The sequence below is a fragment of the Bufo bufo genome, chromosome 2 (assembly GCF_905171765.1).
Source record: "Bufo bufo chromosome 2, aBufBuf1.1, whole genome shotgun sequence".
In the NCBI taxonomy this organism is placed as follows: Eukaryota; Metazoa; Chordata; class Amphibia; order Anura; family Bufonidae; genus Bufo; species Bufo bufo.
The window spans coordinates 112,595,708-112,619,746 of NC_053390.1; positions in this window are offsets into that span (position 1 = coordinate 112,595,708).

Below are 24,039 nucleotides of genomic sequence, written 5' to 3' on the forward strand. Positions count from 1 at the left end.
CCAGACTCCAATAATATATTGTGTATTACCTTCAGATCTGATGCCTCCAAGGACCCTTCCTCCCAACCTTACCCAAATCCTAATGAAGGAAAATAAAATTGCCAAATGTCCCATAAAATCCTATCCTCTTCTTCCTTAGATATACTCCCCCAATAAGAAATCAAACACCCGAGCCCCTATCCATTCCCTCCTTAGAGCTATACTCCCCCATAAGAAACCTACAGTCTTCAAATACCTAAGCCATATTTGTAAGCCCACAACTTAGTAACCCCTACTCTTGCTTAAACCTCCGTCAAGCCACCTACTCTGCTAGGACAAGGGTCCCCACTACATGACTCACACCCAGATGAATAGTACAGTTGTAAAATGAACAAATCTGCCTTTAGGGAATATACCCTTAGAAATACTAGACATGCAACTTGTGCCCAGTACTTTTGGGGGTATTCTTTTGTATTGCAGTTGTCACACTTTAGGGGTGTATGCAGGCACAGTTGAGGCTACACAAAAACTTACATTGCATGACAATTTTATTAGCAACTTTTTAGTGACTAAACAACTTGTCTATAACTTTGCTATTTGCGCAGTACCCCGAAATAGGGTACTTGCAAACTTTTCTTGTTATGTCGTGTTTTATAATGTTATGTAACATGTTAATATCTTGAAATGTACCAGCATATCGCTGTATGGATCAGTCGGGTTTAATAATCCTGACTTAGCCCCTGCAGGAAGTTAGGTATGGGATATGGGTCTGCCCCTAGCTGAGTAGTTACTAGTTAACATAGGAAATAAGAGCTCTGACATGTGCTCTGTTGCTCATAAGACAAGGCTAAAGTTCCAGAGAATCACTATCTCTGAGGATTATCTACTGAGAGAAAGAACTCTCTACTTTTATAGCACTCCAGGAAAAGAGAGAAAGAAAGAAAGAAAGGTCCAGAATTTACTGAGAGCTGTGAAATGATGATAATTACCACCAAAATTATCTAGTCAATCTTTCCATCAAAAAAATCATGGATATATCTATTTTTTTTCAAGGACAGAGGAAGAAAGTCACTTATTTTTATGGACTGTCCAGAAATGTCTGGATAGTTTGCAACCCGGCCCCATATTTTGACTCGTCCTGGCCAGCCATAACTCAAACCTTTATCCCACAGCTGGGAATTACAGTTCTCCTTTGTGGTTGTTAACAGTTCGGAACAGAAATTTTCCTTGAGTAGGGATGTCCATGATAACTTTGAAGCGCATGGTCAGATCTCATAAATAAAGACTCTGTATAAGAGATCTGAACTTTCACCTACAACGGGCCACCCCCCAGAGTGATCGATTCCCAGTGTTTAGGATGCCAGGTGGTATAGTACGATCCTTATAGTTTGTGTCACGGTGCTCCTACCTGGATACTGTTTCCTCCCCGGGCTTAGCCTCCGTACCAACAAAGGAGTCGTAGTTATTATCAAGGCGCCCCAACTGTAAACGCGTTTCGAACCAACTACGTGTCCTTAATCATTTTGGTAATGATTAAGGACATGTAGTTAGTCTAAAACACGTTTACATTCGGGGTGCCATGATTATTTGTATGTTCTTGCTGTACTCAAGAATAAAGGATCGTCACAGCTTTTAAGGACGGTGCTGGTTTTCACTTAATGGATTGCAAAAAGTTGGAAATCAGACTATAGCTGTGCACGTCTGGTACAAAAAAGGTACAGGTGAGCTGGAGCGTACTTTTGCATAATATGTGATCTTTCTCTTGGCTCCAGCAGGCTAAGGGTAAACTGGCAGGTTAACTTGAATACTTTGCTTTATCTCTCTGCTGCTGTGCTAATTTCTGGCTTCAGTCTGGTTACTGGACTTTCTAGCAGTTTTGATACCGTTGAGTGGGGTTTTGGCTGTGGACCCCTCGTAATACTCTGTCTGTAAACTGCCTGGAGCCAGGGAGCTTTACAAGCTGCTTTCCGGGGCTCCTGCAGCTAGAAGGGGGATCGCTCCCCTCACTGCACCATGTCTGCACCCATTGTACTCTAAATTCCACTCCCTATAAAGCTTTCTGCAACCCTTTCCTTGGTAGGAAGCAGGACTAGCCCACTTCTGCCCAAAAGGGGGAAGAATGGAATGGTAAGTTCCATTCTATCCAAAGGAACTCTTGCCAGATACACTGCCACCTGCTGGACAACCAGGCACATTATATGTAATAAAAGTTGCATAACAATATTATTAAGGCACGGTATCAGAGGACCTAGAATTAAATACTCAGATTACATTCTTTTTTCAAACCATTTGAGACAGTAGCTAGGTGTAAAAATGATAATGCCACCTCCGGGGTACTACACACTGAGATGCTATAACTGAGATATCAATGTTAAAAGTTAAGGTGCATTCAAACAGCTATGTCCGTTTTGTGGAAGTGTGTAGATCTGGATCCCTGCAGACATGTTGCAAAAGATAGGACATGTCACCAGGACTAACACTATTAAACCATACACAATGCCTGATAGGGATGTCCCAAGTGATTAATAGTGGTGTTATTGAGAAATGTAATCTTCAAAAAATATGCAAAGGAGGCCTAAAGTGCACCAAGGACAGACTCTTGCTGTTCCTTAGCTCCTCCCATCTGCACAGCTAGACTCTCCCTCCTCTAATTGATTTATAGGACCAGGCATCAAAGGTGTCGTGTCTGCTGACCCTTTAATCCTGTGCCTGCATAGTGCAGTACACCCACATAGATATGCCGTAGATACCATTGTCCTAGCCCTGTCACAAATAAAACTACTCCACATGTGCCGAGGGTGCACTGCACGGTCCTAGCGTGGACTTATAGTCCCAGCCAAGATGACTGGTCCAATTACCATTAGGGTAAACCCAGTGTGACCATTAGTGTACACTTAGCTATGGGATGTGATGACAAAGGTCTATCAAGGACTGAACACACAGACCAGTTAAGATTTTTATTTTATTTTTTTAATTTTAATTTTAATTTTTAAAGATAATATGGTGTTACTGGGTAAGATGAAGACCATGATGTTATTGGTCTTTTTGGCCATGATGTTTCTAGCCTTCTGGACCTTGATGTTAGTGGTCTACTTGGCCATGATGTTATTGACCTCTTTGAACATGATGTTTTTAGTCTTTTTGGATAGTAAGAGATGGTGGATGAGCGGCTTTCTGAAGGAGAGCTTTAAGAGATGGTGCGTATACCTCTGATGTCCTGGGGTGTGGTCGAAATATTCAGATGGAATAGATGTTTTAAGCTTTAGCAATGAGATGTTACTGTGGCAAGACGATGATGTTACTTTCGTCTCTTTTTGATCTTCTTGACCATGATGTTTTTGGTCTTCTTTGCCATATTTTTGGCCTCCTTGACCTTGATGTTTTTGGTCTTCTTGGCCATGATGTTTTGGGTCTTCTTGGCCAGGATGTTTTTGGCCTCCTTGACCTTGATGTTTTTGGTCTTGGTGGCCATGATGTTTTTGGCCTGCTTGACCTCCTTCTTTATGGCAACTGTCTTATCTTTTAATTGATTGGTCAGTTTCTTCACTCTCTTAGCCACATATTTTTTCACTGCCTTACTTTTCACACCTTCATCAGCGGCACTGTCATCTTCACTCTCCTCTGTTTCCTGCTCGTTTTCCACCATGTAGTTAGATGCTGCTATCAACCAATCTGACAAGGCACGACGTTGTTCTTCTTCGTCATCACCTTCTTCAATGTCCCTATGCTTTTTCACAGCATGATATTTCTTAGGAACTATGAAAATAAAAAAAATAATTGAATTAGGAATTCAAAATGGATATTGGAAGCAAAAGGTGAAATGTCAGATGATAAAATTGCAGGGTGGCACTTAGCCTCTCCTAGTTATAGAACTAGTCTTACCTGGTTTTCGCAGGATCATTGAAAGCAATCCGGTTGGTGAGTCGGGCCTCATCACTCGTTTGCCCTTAAAGAGCTCCTCCTCGACTTGCAGATATTCAGGATGAAATTTACGACTAGAAATGAAAAAAAATAATATAAATTCTCAAAATGTTCTAGGACAACAAAAAGTTATATTTGATAAAGGACAATGTGTGGGGCATGGGAATCCATATCACTTCCATATAAAGTAACATTCTCAATTGCTTACCACCCTATACCTGAGCTTAACCATGGGTCTAAATCATGTTGCCCTCATCGTGCTAAAATATGATGTCTCTAACCTGAGCTGAAAACATGGGGGAATTAAATAACCAGTCTCTATCCAAGTCTCCATAAAAGTCCCCCAAATATATGAGTATAAACTTACTAAACGTAGATGAATAGCCACAGTCCGAGCCCCAGGACGATGACAATGAGCGATGTTCCAGCCACGACCACTTTGGCCAAAGTTGGCCTTCCTGGAATCACTGTAGAAACAAATGAAATGAGATGAAAAATAACAGAATAAGTATTAAATCTCACAAGGAGTTTAATAGAAAATAAAATTTAAATGCAAAAATTCCATTACCTGAATTCCAGAACCGGTCGGATGTTTCACGGAACCAGGCAGCAGGCGCTGATTCTGCAAAAGTATAAAAAAAAAAGTTATAAAATAAGTAGCAAATCCACGTAACGGCAGTAAACGTCAGAGGCATTCTATGATGGTCCAGTGGGTGGTGTGTAATTATTTGCCAGATCTACATTGACATTGATTATAAAAGGAGCTTGGGTCTTATATATCTGTATATGCATTAGATCATTGGTCCATTTGAGCGGACACTTACCCTCTTTGCCAGACAGTCTCCTCATCAGGGGATGAACCCCGGAATATTTGGATCCTCAAAAAGAAAAAGTTTACGATGAACCATAGAAACATAGAAGAGTGACAGCAGAAAAAGACCACCTGGTCCATCTAGTCTGCCCTTATATTATTTCTTTTTTTATGTTAGGATAGCCCAGGCATGTTTAAATTCACTTACTGTAGATTTCCCAACCACATCTGCTGGAAGTTTGTTCCAAGCTTCAACCACTCTTTCAGTAAAATATTATTTCCTGACATTGCTCCTGATCTTACCCCCAGCTAATTTCAGGGTCTGTCTCCTTGTTCTTGTGTTTAGCATCTTATTGACAACACTTCCCTACTGAACCTTAGTTAAACCTTTATGTAAATGTAGTGTGAATAAGCCCTAAGGGTAAATTCACAGAGCAGATTTTTACGCGCCCTTCGCTTTGGATGCAACAGGCCAACTCGCAGTTTAGCAGCACTGAATGGAGCTAAACTGCGAGCGGACACCTATTGTGGCTTCAAGCAATGTCTGTCCGCACTGCACCAAGAAGGGATATATCTCTTTTTGGCACTGTCATGGCTTTAAACTGTTGGGCTGCAACAATGGGAGGCAGACACGCATCTGTCTCTGGAATTTTGGTGTGATGTTTGTGCCAAAATGGCAAATTCCACCATATAAAGGGCCCTAAGGGGTTATTATAAGGTTTAGGGCAGTAAATGGGGGATGGGTGGGTGGGTGTGTGAAATAGGCATCCGTGGTGGTCTGGGGCAGTAAGGCGCTAATTTGATCATCCCTTACCTGGTCCTGGCAGTGGTCTCCCATGTCCTTGGACAATGAGAGAAAAAATAATGAAGACAATCACTGTGATCCTCATTGCAAAGTCGCTTTCTCAAAACCAAGTGAGAAATGGTTGCCCCCTGCTGCCGCGCACGCCTTTTTATAGGCTCGGGGGGCATTGTGACATCATCAATCACCAGGCAAGCCTCTGATTGGCTGCCATGGTCACATGGTATAACCACTTTAGCCATTCAGCAGCAGGTTAAAGCAGACATACACAGGGCTGTCACCCATAGTGATCAATCACAGCACAGCCTTGATTTATTTTTTTAAGATATTTTTATAAATGAGGCCCATTCTATGACCTATGTTTTTTGCCATCCACATCAATGCTCACACATCGAGCAAAGCCTGAGGCTGCACTACTGAGACATTCTGATGTCCCTGGAGACATGTGTGGTTGAAAATGACCCAATATATCAATTTCCATATAGAGATAGCTATTCCAGGCAGAAATTAGAGATATTATTGCAGATTTTGCATTGGGGACTGAGAGCCTCAGATGACTCTTCTGAGAGCAGTGATGTGCCCTGCAGGCTGCACTATCAGAATTTTATTTTAACTGCCATGCTCCCATTTAAAAGTCCTGGCCTCTTTGAAGGTAGCCCACCCCTTTCATGCTATGCTCCACCTAGGGTTGCCAGTTTTCAGAAAGAAAAACTACCTCCCAAGTTTATATGGCTAAAATGGGAGTGGCTTTGGGGGCGTGGTTTAACATAGGGTGCTATTTCACATCTATGGTTTTATCATATTTCGAGTTTTGCAGCATTTTTCCTGTCTTTTTCAATATCAAATGCAGCCAAAAATCATGCACTGGCCTCATATGTGAACAGGTATAATGAATGAGCTCTTATGGAGAAAAAAACTACCAAAAGGAGAGAAAAATCCACCTTCTTCACCTATTTCACTGCTGCCCCTGAACCGTATGGCCCTATGCAGGAGCCCAGATTGACCAGGTTTATGATACTGCTCTGTTCTAGAAAACCAATTGAAGATGACGGTTTATTGCCACAGTCAGCGATACAAAATGTCTGTTCTGATAGATTCACCAGGGGATCAGCAAAAACACATCCAGTATATAATACTACTGGTGCCACATCAATATTTTTTTTTGTGTTTGAAAAAAATGGATCCTGCACAATTGACTTAGATTGTGTTTCATGCCGGATCCGTCTTGATCAGTATCTCATGACACACTCAAAAACGCTGCTTGCAGTGCTGTTATGTGTGTCATGGGAATGCAACAAAACGGAATGCATTTTGGTGCACTCCGTTCCAGACTCCAATAATATATTGTGTATTACCTTCAGATCTGATGCCTCCAAGGACCCTTCCTCCCAACCTTACCCAAATCCTAATGAAGGAAAATAAAATTGCCAAATGTCCCATAAAATCCTATCCTCTTCTTCCTTAGATATACTCCCCCAATAAGAAAAGAAACACCCTCAAACACCCGAGCCCCTATCCATTCCCTCCTTAGAGCTATACTCCCCCATAAGAAACCTACAGTCTTCAAATACCTAGGCCATATTTGTAAGCCCACAACTTAGTAACCCCTACTTTTGCTTAAACCTCCGTCAAGCCACCTACTCTGCTAGGACAAGGGTCCCCACTACATGACTCACACCCAGATGAATAGTACAGTTGTAAAATGAACAAATCTGCCTTTAGGGAATATACCCTTAGAAATACTAGACATGCAACTTGTGCCCAGTACTTTTGGGGGTATTCTTTTGTATTGCAGTTGTCACACTTTAGGGGTGTATGCAGGCACAGTTGAGGCTACACAAAAACTTACATTGCATGACAATTTTATTAGCAACTTTTTAGTGACTAAACAACTTGTCTATAACTTTGCTATTTGCGCAGTACCCCGAAATAGGGTACTTGCAAACTTTTCTTGTTATGTCGTGTTTTATAATGTTATGTAACATGTTAATATCTTGAAATGTACCAGCATATCGCTGTATGGATCAGTCGGGTTTAATAATCCTGACTTAGCCCCTGCAGGAAGTTAGGTATGGGATATGGGTCTGCCCCTAGCTGAGTAGTTACTAGTTAACATAGGAAATAAGAGCTCTGACATGTGCTCTGTTGCTCATAAGACAAGGCTAAAGTTCCAGAGAATCACTATCTCTGAGGATTATCTACTGAGAGAAAGAACTCTCTACTTTTATAGCACTCCAGGAAAAGAGAGAAAGAAAGAAAGGTCCAGAATTTACTGAGAGCTGTGAAATGATGATAATTACCACCAAAATTATCTAGTCAATCTTTCCATCAAAAAAATCATGGATATATCTATTTTTTTTCAAGGACAGAGGAAGAAAGTCACTTATTTTTATGGACTGTCCAGAAATGTCTGGATAGTTTGCAACCCGGCCCCATATTTTGACTCGTCCTGGCCAGCCATAACTCAAACCTTTATCCCACAGCTGGGAATTACAGTTCTCCTTTGTGGTTGTTAACAGTTCGGAACAGAAATTTTCCTTGAGTAGGGATGTCCATGATAACTTTGAAGTGCATGGTCAGATCTCATAAATAAAGACTCTGTATAAGAGATCTGAACTTTCACCTACAACGGGCCACCCCCCAGAGTGATCGATTCCCAGTGTTTAGGATGACAGGTGGTATGTTACGATCCTTATAGTTTGTGTCACGGTGCTCCTACCTGGATACTGTTTCCTCCCCGGGCTTAGCCTCCGTAGCAACAAAGGAGTCGTAGTTTGTGGAGTAAGTAGAGTCCAGACTTGGTGAATTTTAACGGTTTTAGTTGGATAAACTTACAATAAACTTGTGTCATCCAAACAATATGTGATCTTTCATACACTAAAATCAAGCACCGTTCTTAAAAGCTGTGACGATTGTTTATTCTTGAGTACAGCAGGCACATTGAAATTATCAAGGCGCCCCAACTGTAAACGCGTTTCGAACCAACTACGTGTCCTTAATCATTTTGGTAATGATTAAGGACATGTAGTTTGTCTAAAACACGTTTACAGTCGGGGTGCCATGATTATTTGTATGTTCTTGCTGTATACAAGAATAAAGGATCGTCACAGCTTTTAAGGACGGTGCTGGTTTTCACTTAATGGATTACAAAAAGTTGGAAATCAGACTATAACTGTGCACGTCTGGTACAAAAAAGGTACAGGTGAGCTGGAGCGTACTTTTGCATAATATGTGATCTTTCTCTTGGCTCCAGCAGGCCAAGGGTAAACTGGCAGGTTAACTTGAATACTTTGCTTTATCTCTCTGCTGCTGTGCTAATTTCTGGCTTCAGTCTGGTTACTGGACTTTCTAGCAGTTTTGATACCGTTGAGTGGGGTTTTGGCTGTGTACCCCTCGTAATACTCTGTCTGTAAACTGCCTGGAGCCAGGGAGCTTTACAAGCTGCTTTCCGGAGCTCCTGCAGCTAGAAGGGGGATCGCTCCCCTCACTGCACCATGTCTGCACCCATTGTACTCTAAATTCCACTCCCTATAAAGCTTTCTGCAACCCTTTCCTTGGTAGGAAGCAGGACTAGCCCACTTCTGCCCAAAAGGGGGAAGAATGGAATGGTAAGTTCCATTCTATCCAAAGGTACTCTTGCCAGATACACTGCCACCTGCTGGACAACCAGGCACATTATATGTAATAAAAGTTGCATAACAATATTATTAAGGCACGGTATCAGAGGACCTGGAATTAAATACTCAGATGACATTCTTTTTTCAAACCATTTGAGACAGTAGCTAGGTGTAAAAATGATAATGCCACCTCCAGGGTACTACACACTGAGATGCTATAACTGAGATATCCATGTTAAAAGTTAAGGTGCATTCAAACAGCTATGTCCGTTTTGTGGAAGTGTGTAGATCTGGATCCCTGCAGACATGTTGCAAAAGATAGGACATGTCACCAGGACTAACACTATTAAACCATACACAATGCCTGATAGGGATGTCCCAAGTGATTAATAGTGGTGTTATTGAGAAATGTAATCTTCAAAAAATATGCAAAGGACGCCTAAAGTGCACCAAGTATATTCAAGGAAAATCCCAGCAGTCGTGTCTTCAATCAATAGGATATTTATTTCATCAAATTAGAAATGTCCACAATCCTGGACGCGTTGCGGCTAGCATGCCTTCATCAGCAGATACAGTTATACAAAATGACCTGGTTTATATAGAGGAATATACTCCTCCCCTCATGACAACATCTCCCACTCCCATTACCTGCACAGGTGATGGGAGGGGTGTATAATTAGCAAAGAAAAAACGCCCATTAGTAAATCACAAAAAATGGGTCTGTGTCTCAGATTATACTTCACAATCACATGTATGCAAAAAAATGATACTAAATCATATCCACATTTATATATATATATCTCATACATTGCCAGGTATATAAGGCCCCTCACCGAATATTAGAAGTCTGAAAAATAGAACATAAGCATAGTATTAGCTTGTTAGATATGCATAATCTCATAGTCCCTATTAAGGCCTCTGGGATGTAAAGTATCCAACGTGTGGATCCAATACGCCTCTCTGCGCAGTAACAGCTTCTTTAAATCACCTCCTCTCCTAGGTCTTTTAACCTGTTCCAAAACTTGAAATCTCAACTGAGCAATCCCATGTTTGCACTGTTCAAAATGAGATGGAATAGGTAACAATAAATTTTTTGTACGAATGGTCGATTTATGTTTCCCAATGCGATCCCTAATCGTTTGTGTAGTCTCCCCAATATATAATAGGCCACACGGGCACTTTATTAAGTATATCACATTAGTAGATTCACATGTGAAAAAACCTTCAATAGAGAAGGGGCGCCCACTATGGGGATGAAAAAATGTAGAACCTCTGATTATATGGGAACATTGGGAACAGTGCAAACATGGGAACGTGCCCTTGCGTTGCGTCGCTAATACAGATTGTTTCAGGGTCTTCTTAGTACTTCCAATGTCTGAATGTACCAATTTATCCCTATAACTAGAATTTCTCTTATTGCATATCAGAGGTAGATTTTTAAACTCCTCAATAATAGGGTAAGCCTTCTGTAACAGAGGCCAATGTTTCCGGATAATATTATCTAATTTCTGGTTATAGGGATGAAATTTATGTACCAATGCTACCCTAGAAGATGTATCTCTAGATGATTTACCAGATTCCATAAGTGTTGTTTGTGTTTGACTCAGGATGGAACGGGGATAACCCCTTTGTTCAAATCGCTGAGTCATTTCATTCATCCTGACAGATTGCATGTCAGGGTCAGATACAATGCGCCACACTCGTTGATACTGAGATTTAGGGATTGCTCTTTTCAATGCTGGTGGATGAGAGCTTGTGAAATGAAGAATGCTGTTCCTATCCGTATCCTTCCTAAATAGATCTGTAGATAACCTGCCATATTGATCCTTTATCACCATGGTATCTAGAAAACTAACTCTTTCACTATCTTGAACCAATGTAAATTTTAAACCCTCGTATGCATGGTTAAGATGGTCAAGGAAGGTTAAAAGGGTTTCATGTGGCCCCGCCCATATGCAAAAGATGTCATCAATAAATCTTTTCCAAACAAGGACATTATTTGAATACCATACGGTGTTATATACTTTTAATTCCTCGAATTGTGACATATATGCATTTGCATAGGGCGGGGCCACATTCGACCCCATCGCGGTCCCCCGCCTTTGTAGGTAAAAGTCATCTTCAAACATAAAGTAGTTTTCATATAATACTAATTTCAATAGTTCCAACAAAAATTCCTGTTCATCCTGAGTATACTGACTCCTACCTAATAATGATTTGACTGCTTCAACACCAGTGGCATGGTCTATAGAGGTATAGAGACTTACCACGTCTATAGTTACTAATAGACTGTCAGATGGAACTGTTTCTAAATTGGCTATTGTGTTGAGAAAATGCTGTGTGTCAGACAAAAAAGATTTTGTATCCTTAATTAAAGGAGTCAAAGTTTTTTCCAACACAATAGCCATTGGTGATAATATAGAACCTACAGAAGCCACAATTGGTCGCCCTGGGGGGTCAATTAAGGTCTTGTGTACTTTGGGCAAAACATAGAAAACTGGGGTAATCGGTGTGTGATTAATCAAAAATGTGTGTAATTTACCATCAATAACCCCTAAGGATAAATATTGGTTAACTAATTGCATAATTTTATCTTTGATACGAAACACCGGATCCCCTGATAATTTCATATACGTCTCTTCATCCGAAAGTTGACGCATTATTTCTGTAACATATTTTGCCCGATCCATTAGTACAATAGCACCGCCTTTATCCGCAGGCTTCAAAATAAGACCTTTATCCTCCATCAATGACCTAATGGCCATATTTTCCTGCAATGTCACATTATGTGAAAAACGCAATTGTCCCCTCTTTATCGAATCCAGCTGGCTCTGAATGTCTCTGTTAACTAAATGAATATAAGTCTCTATAGGATGGTACACCTTAGGGGGTATGAAGCGGCTCTTGATCTTGAGACCCAAATCAGCAAGGCGTAGACCTGAATGTCCCTCCTCAACCCCATGCACACTATGCGGTTTTTCTGGAGACTCCAAAAAATGCGCCTTGAGTCTCAGTTTGCGAAAAAATTGATTCAAATCAATGTCAAACTGAAAGGAATCAAATGGAGTGGATGGACTAAACGAAAGTCCTTTCTGCAGCGCAGTCATTTGTTCAGTATTAAGACTTTTAGAGGACAGATTAATTACAAGAGACGGGCTCTTACCTGAGAGCGCGTCTGAACCATCTGGCTCGCTCCCGTCATCTCGCCGGCGTCTCCGGTGCTTCCGGCCTGCGCGCCTCGTGTGTCTCCTCCCCCTCCACGCGGACGCCGACCGCCCTTCCGAAAAAAACGGCGAGTCTCCTGTGGTCCCGTGGATTCGTTCCCTGAACTGGAGGTATATGATCCTGGTTTTGCAGGTCTTCTGTGGACATTTCTAATTTGATGAAATAAATATCCTATTGATTGAAGACACGACTGCTGGGATTTTCCTTGAATATACGTGGATTTCAGTCCTATCCCGTGCAACGTGCAAACTGAGTGAGTGCCGACTATTTTTCCTGTAAAGTGCACCAAGAACAGACTCTTGCTGTTCCTTAGCTCCTCCCATCTGCACAGCTAGACTCTCCCTCCTCTAATTGATTTATAGGACCAGGCATCAAAGGTGTCGTGTCTGCTGACCCTTTAATCCTGTGCCTGCATAGTGCAGTACAACCACATAGATATGCCGTAGATACCATTGTCCTAGCCCTGTCACAAATAAAACTACTCCACATGTGCCGAGGGTGCACTGCACGGTCCTAGCGTGGACTTACAGTCCCAGCCAAGATGACTGGTCCAATTACCATTAGGGTAAACCCAGTGTGACCATTAGTGTACACTTAGCTATGGGATGTGATGACAAAGGTCTTTCAAGGACTGAACACACAGACCAGTTAAGATTTTTTTTTTTTTTTTTTTTTTTTTTAAAGATAATATGGTGTTACTGGGTAAGATGAAGACCATGATGTTATTGGTCTTTTTGTCCATGATGTTTCTAGCCTTCTGGACCTTGATGTTAGTGGTCTACTTGGCCATGATGTTATTGACCTCTTTGACCATGATGTTTTTAGTCTTTTTGGATAGAAAAAGATGGTGGATGAGCGGCTTTCTGAAGGAGAGCTTTAAGAGATGGTGCGTATACCTCTGATGTCCTGAGGTGTGGTCGAAATATTCAGATGGAATAGATGTTTTAAGCTTTAGCAATGAGATGTTACTGTGGCAAGACGATGATGTTACTTTCGTCTCTTGAGCTTTTTGATCTTCTTGACCATGATGTTTTTGGTCTTCTTTGCCATATTTTTGGCCTCCTTGACCTTGATGTTTTTGGTCTTCTTTGCCATGATGTTTTGGGTCTTCTTGGCCAGGATGTTTTTGGCCTCCTTGACCTTGATGTTTTTGGTCTTGGTGGCCATGATGTTTTTGGCCTACTTGACCTCCTTCTTTATGGCAACTGTCTTATCTTTTAATTGATTGGTCAGTTTCTTCACTCTCTTAGCCACATATTTTTTCACTGCCTTACTTCTCACACCTTCATCAGCGGCACTGTCATCTTCACTCTCCTCTGTTTCCTGCTCGTTTTCCACCATGTAGTTAGATGCTGCTATCAACCAATCTGACAAGGCACGACGTTGTTCTTCTTCGTCATCACCTTCTTCAATGTCCCTATGCTTTTTCACAGCATGATATTTCTTAGGAACTATGAAAATAAAAAAAATTATTGAATTAGGAATTCAAAATGGATATTGGAAGCAAAAGGTGAAATGTCAGATGATAAAATTGCAGGGTGGCACTTAGCCTCTCCTAGTTATAGAACTAGTCTTACCTGGTTTTCGCAGCATCATTGAAAGCAATCCGGTTGGTGAGTCGGGCCTCATCACTCGTTTGCCCTTAAAGAGCTCCTCCTCGACTTGCAGATATTCAGGATGAAATTTACGACTAGAAATGAAAAAAAATAATATAAATTCTCAAAAAGTTTTAGGACAACAAAAAGTTATATTTGATAAAGGACAATGTGTGGGGCATGGGAATCCATATCATAGTCCCGGACTTCCATATAAAGTAACATTCTCAATTGCTTACCACCCTATACCTGAGCTTAACCATGGGTCTAAATCATGTTTCCCTCATCGTGCTAAAATATGATGTCTCTAACCTGAGCTGAAAACATGGGGGAATTAAATAACCAGTCTCTATCCAAGTCTCCATAAAAGTCCCCCAAATATATGAGTATAAACTTACTAAACGTAGATGAATAGCCACAGTCCGAGCCCCAGGACGATGACAATGAGCGATGTTCCAGCCACGACCACTTTGGCCAAAGTTGGCCTTCCTGGAATCACTGTAGAAACAAATGAAATGAGATGAAAAATAACAGAATAAGTATTAAATCTCACAAGGAGTTTAATAGAAAATAAAATTTAAATGCAAAAATTCCATTACCTGAATTCCAGAACCGGTCGGATGTTTCACGGAACCAGGCAGCAGGCACTGATTCTGCAAAAGTATAAAAAAAAAAGTTATAAAATAAGTAGCAAATCCACGTAACGGCAGTAAACGTCAGAGGCATTCTATGATGGTCCAGTGGGTGGTGTGTAATTATTTGGCAGATCTACATTGACATTGATTATAAAAGGAGCTTGGGTCTTATATATCTGTATATGCATTAGATTATTGGTCCATTTGAGCGGACACTTACCCTCTTTGCCAGGCAGTCTCCTCATCAGGGGATGGACCCCGGAATATTTGGATCCTCAAAAAGAAAAAGTTTACGATGAACCATAGAAACATAGAAGAGTGACGGCAGAAAAAGACCACCTGGTCCATCTAGTCTGCCCTTATATTATTTCTTTTTTTATGTTAGGATAGCCCAGGCATGTTTAAATTCACTTACTGTAGATTTCCCAACCACATCTGCTGGAAGTTTGTTCCAAGCTTCAACCACTCTTTCAGTAAAATATTATTTCCTGACATTGCTCCTGATCTTACCCCCAGCTAATTTCAGGGTCTGTCTCCTTGTTCTTGTGTATAGCATCTTATTGACAACACTTCCCTACTGAACCTTAGTTAAACCTTTATGTAAATGTAGTGTGAATAAGCCCTAAGGGTAAATTCACAGAGCAGATTTTTACGCGCCCTTCGCTTTGGATGCAACGAGCCAACTCGCAGCTTAGCAGCACTGAATGGAGCTAAACCGCGAGCGGACACCTATTGTGGCTTCAAGCAATGTCTGTCCGCACTGCACCAAGAAGGGATATATCTCTTTTTGGCACTGTCATGGCTTTAAACTGTTGGGCTGCAACAATGGGAGGCAGACACGCATCTGTCTCTGGAATTTTGGTGTCATGTTTGTGCCAAAATTGCAAATTCCACCATATAAAGGGCCCTAAGGGGTTATTATAAGGTTTAGGGCAGTAAATGGGGGATGGGTGTGTGTGTGTGTGAAATAAGCATCCGTGGAGGTCTGGGGCAGTAAGGCGCTAATTTGATCATCCCTTACCTGGTCCTGGCAGTGGTCTCCCATGTCCTTGGACAATGAGAGAAAAAATAATGAAGACAATCACTGTGATCCTCATTGCAAAGTCGCTTTCTCAAAACCAAGTGAGAAATGGTTGCCCCCTGCTGCCGCACACGCCTTTTTATAGGCTCGGGGGGCATTGTGACATCATCAATCACCAGGCAAGCCTCTGATTGGCTGCCATGGTCACATGGTATAACCACTTTAGCCATTCAGCTGCAGGTTAAAGCAGACATACACAGGGCTGTCACCCATAGTGATCAATCACAGCACAGCCTTGATTTATTTTTTTAAGATATTTTTATAAATGAGGCCCATTCTATGACCTATGTTTTTTGCCATCCACATCAATGCTCACACATCGAGCAAAACCTGAGGCTGCACTACTGAGACATTCTGATGTCCCTGGAGACATGTGTGGTTGAAAACGACCCAATATATCAATTTCCATATAGAGATAGCTATTCCAGGCAGAAATGAGAGATATTATTGCAGATTTTGCATTGGGGACTGAGAGCCTCAGATGACTCTTCTGAGAGCAGTGATGTGCCCTGCAGGCTGCACTATCAGAATTTTATTTTAACTGCCATGCTCCCTTTTAAAAGTCCTGGCCTCTTTGAAGGTAGCCCACCCCTTTCATGCTATGCTCCACCTAGGGTTGCCAGTTTTCAGAAAGAAAAACTACCTCCCAAGTTTATATGGCTAAAATGGGAGTGGCTTTGGGGGCGTGGTTTAACATAGGGTGCTATTTCACATCTATGGTTTTATCATATTTCGAGTTTTGCAGCATTTTTCCTGTCTTTTTCAATATCAAATGCAGCCAAAAATCATGCACTGGCCTCATATGTGAACAGGTATAATGAATGAGCTCTTATGGAGAAAAAAACTACCAAAAGGAGAGAAAAATCCACCTTCTTCACCTATTTCACTGCTGCCCCTGAACCATATGGCCCTATGCAGGAGCCCAGATTGACCAGGTTTATGATACTGCTCTGTTCTAGAAAACCAATTGAAGATGACGGTTTATTGCCACAGTCAGTGATACAAAATGTCTGTTCTGATAGATTCATCAGGGGATCAGCAAAAACACATCCAGTATATAATACTACTGGTGCCACATCAATATTTTTTTTGTGTTTGAAAAAAACGGATCCTGCACAATTGACTTACATTGTGTTTCATGCCGGATCCGTCTTGATCAGTATCTCATGACACACTCAAAAACGCTGCTTGCAGTGCTGTTATGTGTGTCATGGGAATGCAACAAAACGGAATGCATTTTGGTGCACTCCGTTCCAGACTCCAATAATATATTGTGTATTACTTTCAGATCTGATGCCTCCAAGGACCCTTCCTCCCAACCTTACCCAAATCCTAATGAAGGAAAATAAAATTGCCAAATGTCCCATAAAATCCTATCCTCTTCTTCCTTAGATATACTCCCCCAATAAGAAAACAAACACCCTCAAACACCCGAGCCCCTATCCATTCCCTCCTTAGAGCTATACTCCCCCATAAGAAACCTACAGTCTTCAAATACCTAAGCCATATTTGTAACCTCACAACTTAGTAACCCCTACTCTTGCTTAAACCTCCGTCAAGCCACCTACTCTGCTAGGACAAGGGTCCCCACTACATGACTCACACCCAGATGAATAGTACAGTTGTAAAATGAACAAATCTGCCTTTAGGGAATATACCCTAAGAAATACTAGACATGCAACTTGTGCCCAGTACTTTTGGGGGTATTCTTTTGTATTGCAGTTGTCACACTTTAGGGGTGTATGCAGGCACAGTTGAGGCTACACAAAAACTTACATTGCATGACAATTTTATTAGCAACTTTTTAGTGACTAAACAACTTGTCTATAACTTTGCTATTTGTGCAGTACCCCAAAATAGGGTACTTGCAAACTTTTCTTGTTATGTCGTGTTTTATAATGTTATGTAACATGTTAATATCTTGAAATGTACCAGCATATCGCTGTATGGATCAGTCGGGTTTAATAATCCTGACTTAGCCCCTGCAGGAAGTTAGGTATGGGAGATGGGTCTGCCCCTAGCTGAGCCTAGAGAGTAGTTACCATAGGAAATAAGAGCTCTGACATGTGCTCTGTTGCTCATAAGACAAGGCTAAAGTTCCAGAGAATCACTATCTCTGAGGATTATCTACTGAGAGAAAGAACTCTCTACTTTTATAGCACTCCAGGAAAAGAGAGAAAGAAAGAAAGGTCCAGAATTTGCAAGGCACTGAAGTCAGTAAGGTATTTGCCGTTTAAGGCTGAGGTGGCTTTACTGCAGTGAGAGGGAAATTGCTAAAACTACATACACTCCATACCAGGGTTGCCAACCAAAATTTTTCTTTTTTTGGAGAACATATCCCAAAATCACGGAGAGCCAACATTTTTTACGGACAAATTGTTAAACTAGAATGAATGGTAAGGATTATAAGTATTACACGTCTATAGCTTCATATACTGACAAGAACTCATTGTCAGCATTTACTGAGAGCTGTGAAATGATGATAATTACCACCAAAATTATCTAGTCAATCTTTCCATCAAAAAAATCATGGATATATCTATTTTTTTTCAAGGACAGAGGAAGAAAGTCACTTATTTTTATGGACTGTCCAGAAATGTCTGGATAGTTGGCAACCCGGCCCCATATTTTGACTCATCCTGGCCAACCATAACTCAAACCTTTATCCCACAGCTGGGAATTACAGTTCTCCTTTGTGGTTGTTAACAGTTCGGAACAGAAATTTTCCTTGAGTAGGGATGTCCATGATAACTTTGAAGTGCATGGTCAGATCTCATAAATAAAGACTCTGTATAAGAGATCTGAAATTTCACCTACAATGGGCCACCCCCCAGAGTGATCGATTCTCAGTGTTTAGGATGACAGGTGGTATGTTACGATCCTTATAGTTTGTGTCACGGTGCTCCTACCTGGATACTGTTTCCTCCCCGGGCTTAGCCTCCGTAGCAACAAAGGAGTCGTAGTTTGTGGCGTAAGTAGAGTCCATACTTGGTGAAGTTTAACGGTTTTAGTTGGATAAACTTACAATAAACTTGTGTCACCCAAACAATATGTGATCTTTCATACACTAAAAACAAGCACCGTTCTTAAAAGCTGTGACGATTGTTTATTCTTGAGTACAGCAAGCACATTGAAATTATCAAGGCGCCCCAACTGTAAACGTGTTTCGAACCAACTACGTGTCCTTAATCATTTTGGTAATGATTAAGGACATGTAGTTTGTCTAAAACACGTTTACAGTCGGGGTGCCATGATTATTTGTATGTTCTTGCTGTACTCAAGAATAAAGGATCGTCACAGCTTTTAAGGACGGTGCTGGTTTTCACTTAATGGATTATAAAAAGTTGGAAATCAGACTATAACTGTGCACGTCTGGTACAAAAAAGGTACAGGTGAGCTGGAGCGTACTTTTGCATAATATGTGATCTTTCTCTTGGCTCCAGCAGGCTAAGGGTAAACTGGCAAGTTAACTTGAATACTTTGCTTTATCTCTCTGCTGCTGTGCTAATTTCTGGCTTCAGTCTGGTTACTGGACTTTCTAGCAGTTTTGATACCGTTGAGTGGGGTTTTGGCTGTGGACCCCTCGTAATACTCTGTCTGTAAACTGCCTGGAGCCAGGGAGCTTTACAAGCTGCTTTCCGGGGCTCCTGCAGCTAGAAGGGGGATCGCTCCCCTCACTGCACCATGTCTGCACCCATTGTACTCTAAATTCCACTCCCTATAAAGCTTTCTGCAACCCTTTCCTTGGTAGGAAGCAGGACTAGCCCACTTCTGCCCAAAAGGGGGAAGAATGGAATGTTAAGTTCCATTCTATCCAAAGGTGCTCTTGCCAGATACACTGCCACCTGCTGGACAACCAGGCACATTATATGTAATAAAAGTTGCATAACAATATTATTAAGGCACGGTATCAGAGGACCTGGAATTAAATACTCAGATGACATTCTTTTTTCAAACCATTTGAGACAGTAGCTAGGTGTAAAAATGATAATGCCACCTCCGGGGTACTACACACTGAGATGCTATAACTGAGATATCCATGTTAAAAGTTAAGGTGCATTCAAACAGCTATGTCCGTTTTGTGGAAGTGTGTAGATCTGGATCCCTGCAGACATGTTGCAAAAGATAGGACATGTCAACAGGACTAACACTATTAAACCATACACAATGCCTGATAGGGTTGTCCCAAGTGATTAATAGTGGTGTTATTGAGAAATGTAATCTTCAAAAAATATGCAAAGGAGGCCGAAAGTGCACCAAGGACAGACTCTTGCTGTTCCTTAGCTCCTCCCATCTGCACAGCTAGACTCTCCCTCCTCTAATTGATTTATAGGACCAGGCATCAAAGGTGTCGTGTCTGCTGACCCTTTAATACTGAGCCTGCATAGTGCAGTACACCCACATAGATATGCCGTAGATACCATTGTCCTAGCCCTGTCACAAATAAAACTACTCCACATGTGCCGAGGGTGCACTGCACGGTCCTAGCGTGGACTTATAGTCCCAGCCAAGGTGACTGGTCCAATTACCATTAGGGTAAACCCAGTGTGACCATTAGTGTACACTTAGCTATGGGATGTGATGACAAAGGTCTATCAAGGACTGAACACACAGACCAGTTAAGATTTTTATTTTATTTTTTTAATTTTTATTTTAATTTTTAAAGATAATATGGTGTTACTGGGTAAGATGAAGGCCATGATGTTATTGGTCTTTTTGGCCATGATGTTTCTAGCCTTCTGGACCTTGATGTTAGTGGTCTACTTGGCCATGATGTTATTGACCTCTTTGACCATGATGTTTTTAGTCTTTTTGGATAGAAAAAGATGGTGGATGAGCGGCTTTCTGAAGGAGAGCTTTAAGAGATGGTGCGTATACCTCTGATGTCCTGGGGTGTGGTCGAAATATTCAGATGGAATAGATGTTTTAAGCTTTAGCAATGAGATGTTACTGTGGCAAGACGATGATGTTACTTTCGTCTCTTGAGCTTTTTGATCTTCTTGACCATGATGTTTTTGGTCTTCTTTGCCATATTTTTGGCCTCCTTGACCTTGATGTTTTTGGTCTTCTTGGCCATGATGTTTTGGGTCTTCTTGGCCAGGATGTTTTTGGCCTCCTTGACCTTGATGTTTTTGGTCTTGGTGGCCATGATGTTTTTGGCCTGCTTGACCTCCTTCTTTATGGCAACTGTCTTATCTTTTAATTGATTGGTCAGTTTCTTCACTCTCTTACCCACATATTTTTTCACTGCCTTACTTTTCACACCCTCATCAGCGGCACTGTCATCTTCACTCTCCTCTGTTTCCTGCTCGTTTTCCACCATGTAGTTAGATGCTGCTATCAACCAATCTGACAAGGCACGACGTTGTTCTTCTTCGTCATCACCTTCTTCAATGTCCCTATGCTTTTTCACAGCATGATATTTCTTAGGAACTATGAAAATAAAAAAAATAATTGAATTAGGAATTCAAAATGGATATTGGAAGCAAAAGGTGAAATGTCAGATGATAAAATTGCAGGGTGGCACTTAGCCTCTCCTAGTTATAGAACTAGTCTTACCTGGTTTTCGCAGCATCATTGAAAGCAATCCGGTTGGTGAGTCGGGCCTCATCACTCGTTTGCCCTTAAAGAGCTCCTCCTCGACTTGCAGATATTCAGGATGAAATTTACGACTAGAAATGAAAAAAAATAATATAAATTCTCAAAAAGTTTTAGGACAACAAAAAGTTATATTTGATAAAGGACAATGTGTGGGGCATGGGAATCCATATCATAGTCCCGGACTTCCATATAAAGTAACATTCTCAATTGCTTACCACCCTATACCTGAGCTTAACCATGGATCTAAATCATGTTGCCCTCATCGTGCTAAAATATGATGTCTCTAACCTGAGCTGAAAACATGGGGGAATTAAATAACCAGTCTCTATCCAAGTCTCCATAAAAGTCCCCCAAATATATGAGTATAAACTTACTAAACGTAGATGAATAGCCACAGTCCGAGCCCCAGGACGATGACAATGAGCGATGTTCCAGCCACGACCACTTTGGCCAAAGTTGGCCTTCCTGGAATCACTGTAGAAACAAATGAAATGAGATGAAAAATAACAGAATAAGTATTAAATCTCACAAGGAGTTTAATAGAAAATAAAATTTAAATGCAAAAATCCCATTACCTGAATTCCAGAACCGGTCGGATGTTTCACGGAACCAGGCAGCAGGCACTGATTCTGCAAAAGTATAAAAAAAAAAGTTATAAAATAAGTAGCAAATCCACGTAACGGCAGTAAACGTCAGAGGCATTCTATGATGGTCCAGTGGGTGGTGTGTAATTATTTGCCAGATCTACATTGACATTGATTATAAAAGGAGCTTGGGTCTTATATATCTGTATATGCATTAGATTATTGGTCCATTTGAGCGGACACTTACCCTCTTTGCCAGGCAGTCTCCTCATCAGGGGATGGACCCCGGAATATTTGGATCCTCAAAAAGAAAAAGTTTACGATGAACCATAGAAACATAGAAGAGTGACGGCAGAAAAAGACCACCTGGTCCATCTAGTCTGCCCTTATATTATTTCTTTTTTTATGTTAGGATAGCCCAGGCATGTTTAAATTCACTTACTGTAGATTTCCCAACCACATCTGCTGGAAGTTTGTTCCAAGCTTCAACCACTCTTTCAGTAAAATATTATTTCCTGACATTGCTCCTGATCTTACCCCCAGCTAATTTCAGGGTCTGTCTCCTTGTTCTTGTGTATAGCATCTTATTGACAACACTTCCCTACTGAACCTTAGTTAAACCTTTATGTAAATGTAGTGTGAATAAGCCCTAAGGGTAAATTCACAGAGCAGATTTTTACGCGCCCTTCGCTTTGGATGCAACGAGCCAACTCGCAGCTTAGCAGCACTGAATGGAGCTAAACCGCGAGCGGACACCTATTGTGGCTTCAAGCAATGTCTGTCCGCACTGCACCAAGAAGGGATATATCTCTTTTTGGCACTGTCATGGCTTTAACCACCTCAGCCCCCAGTGCTTAAACACCCTGAAAGACCAGGCCACTTTTTACACTTCTGACCTACACTACTTTCACCGTTTATTGCTCGGTCATGCAACTTACCACCCAAATGAATTTTACCTCCTTTTCTTCTCACTAATAGAGCTTTCATTTGGTGGTATTTCATTGCTGCTGACATTTTTACTTTTTTTGTTATTAATCGAAATTTAACGATTTTTTTGCAAAAAAATGACATTTTTCACTTTCAGTTGTAAAATTTTGCAAAAAAAACGACATCCATATAGAAATTTTGCTCTAAATTTATAGTTCTACATGTCTTTGATAAAAAAAAAATGTTTGGGTAAAAAAAAAATGGTTTGGGTAAAAGTTATAGCGTTTACAAACTATGGTACAAAAATGTGAATTTCCGCTTTTTGAAGCAGCTCTGACTTTCTGAGCACCTGTCATGTTTCCTGAGGTTCTATAATGCCCAGACAGTACAAACACCCCACAAATGACCCCATTTCTGAAAGTACACACACTAAGGTATTCACTGATGGGCATAGTGAGTTCATAGAACTTTTTATTTTTTGTCACAAGTTAGCGGAAAATTATGATTTTTTTTTTTTTTTTCTTACAAAGTCTCATATTCCACTAACTTGTGACAAAAAATAAAAAGTTCTATGAACTCACTATGCCCATCAGCGAATACCTTGGGGTCTCTTCTTTCCAAAATGGGGTCACTTGTGGGGAAGTTATACTGCCCTGGCATTCTAGGGGCCCAAATGTGTGGTAAGGAGTTTGAAATCAAATTCTGTAAAAAATGACCAGTGAAATCCGAAAGGTGCTCTTTGGAATATGGGCCCCTTTGCCCACCTAGGCTGCAAAAAAGTGTCACACATCTGGTATCTCCGTACTCAGGAGAAGGTGGGGAATGTGTTTTGGGGTGTCATTTTATATATACCCATGCTGGGTGAGAGAAATATCTTGGCAAAAGACAACTTTTCCCATTTTTTTATACAAAGTTGTCATTTGACCAAGATATTTATCTCACCCAGCATGGGTATATGTAAAAAGACACCCCAAAACACATTCCTCAACTTCTCCTGAGTACGGGGATACCAGATGTGTGACACTTTTTTGCAGCCTAGGTGGGCAAAGGGGCCCATATTCCAAAGAGCACCTTTCGGATTTCACTCCTCATTTTTTCCTGAATTTGATTTCAAACTCCTTACCACACATTTGGGCCCCTAGAATACCAGGGCAGTATAACTACCCCACAAGTGACCCCATTTTGGAAAGAAGACACCCCAAGGTATTCCGTGAGGGGCATGGCGAGTTCCTAGAATTTTTTATTTTTTGTCACAAGTTAG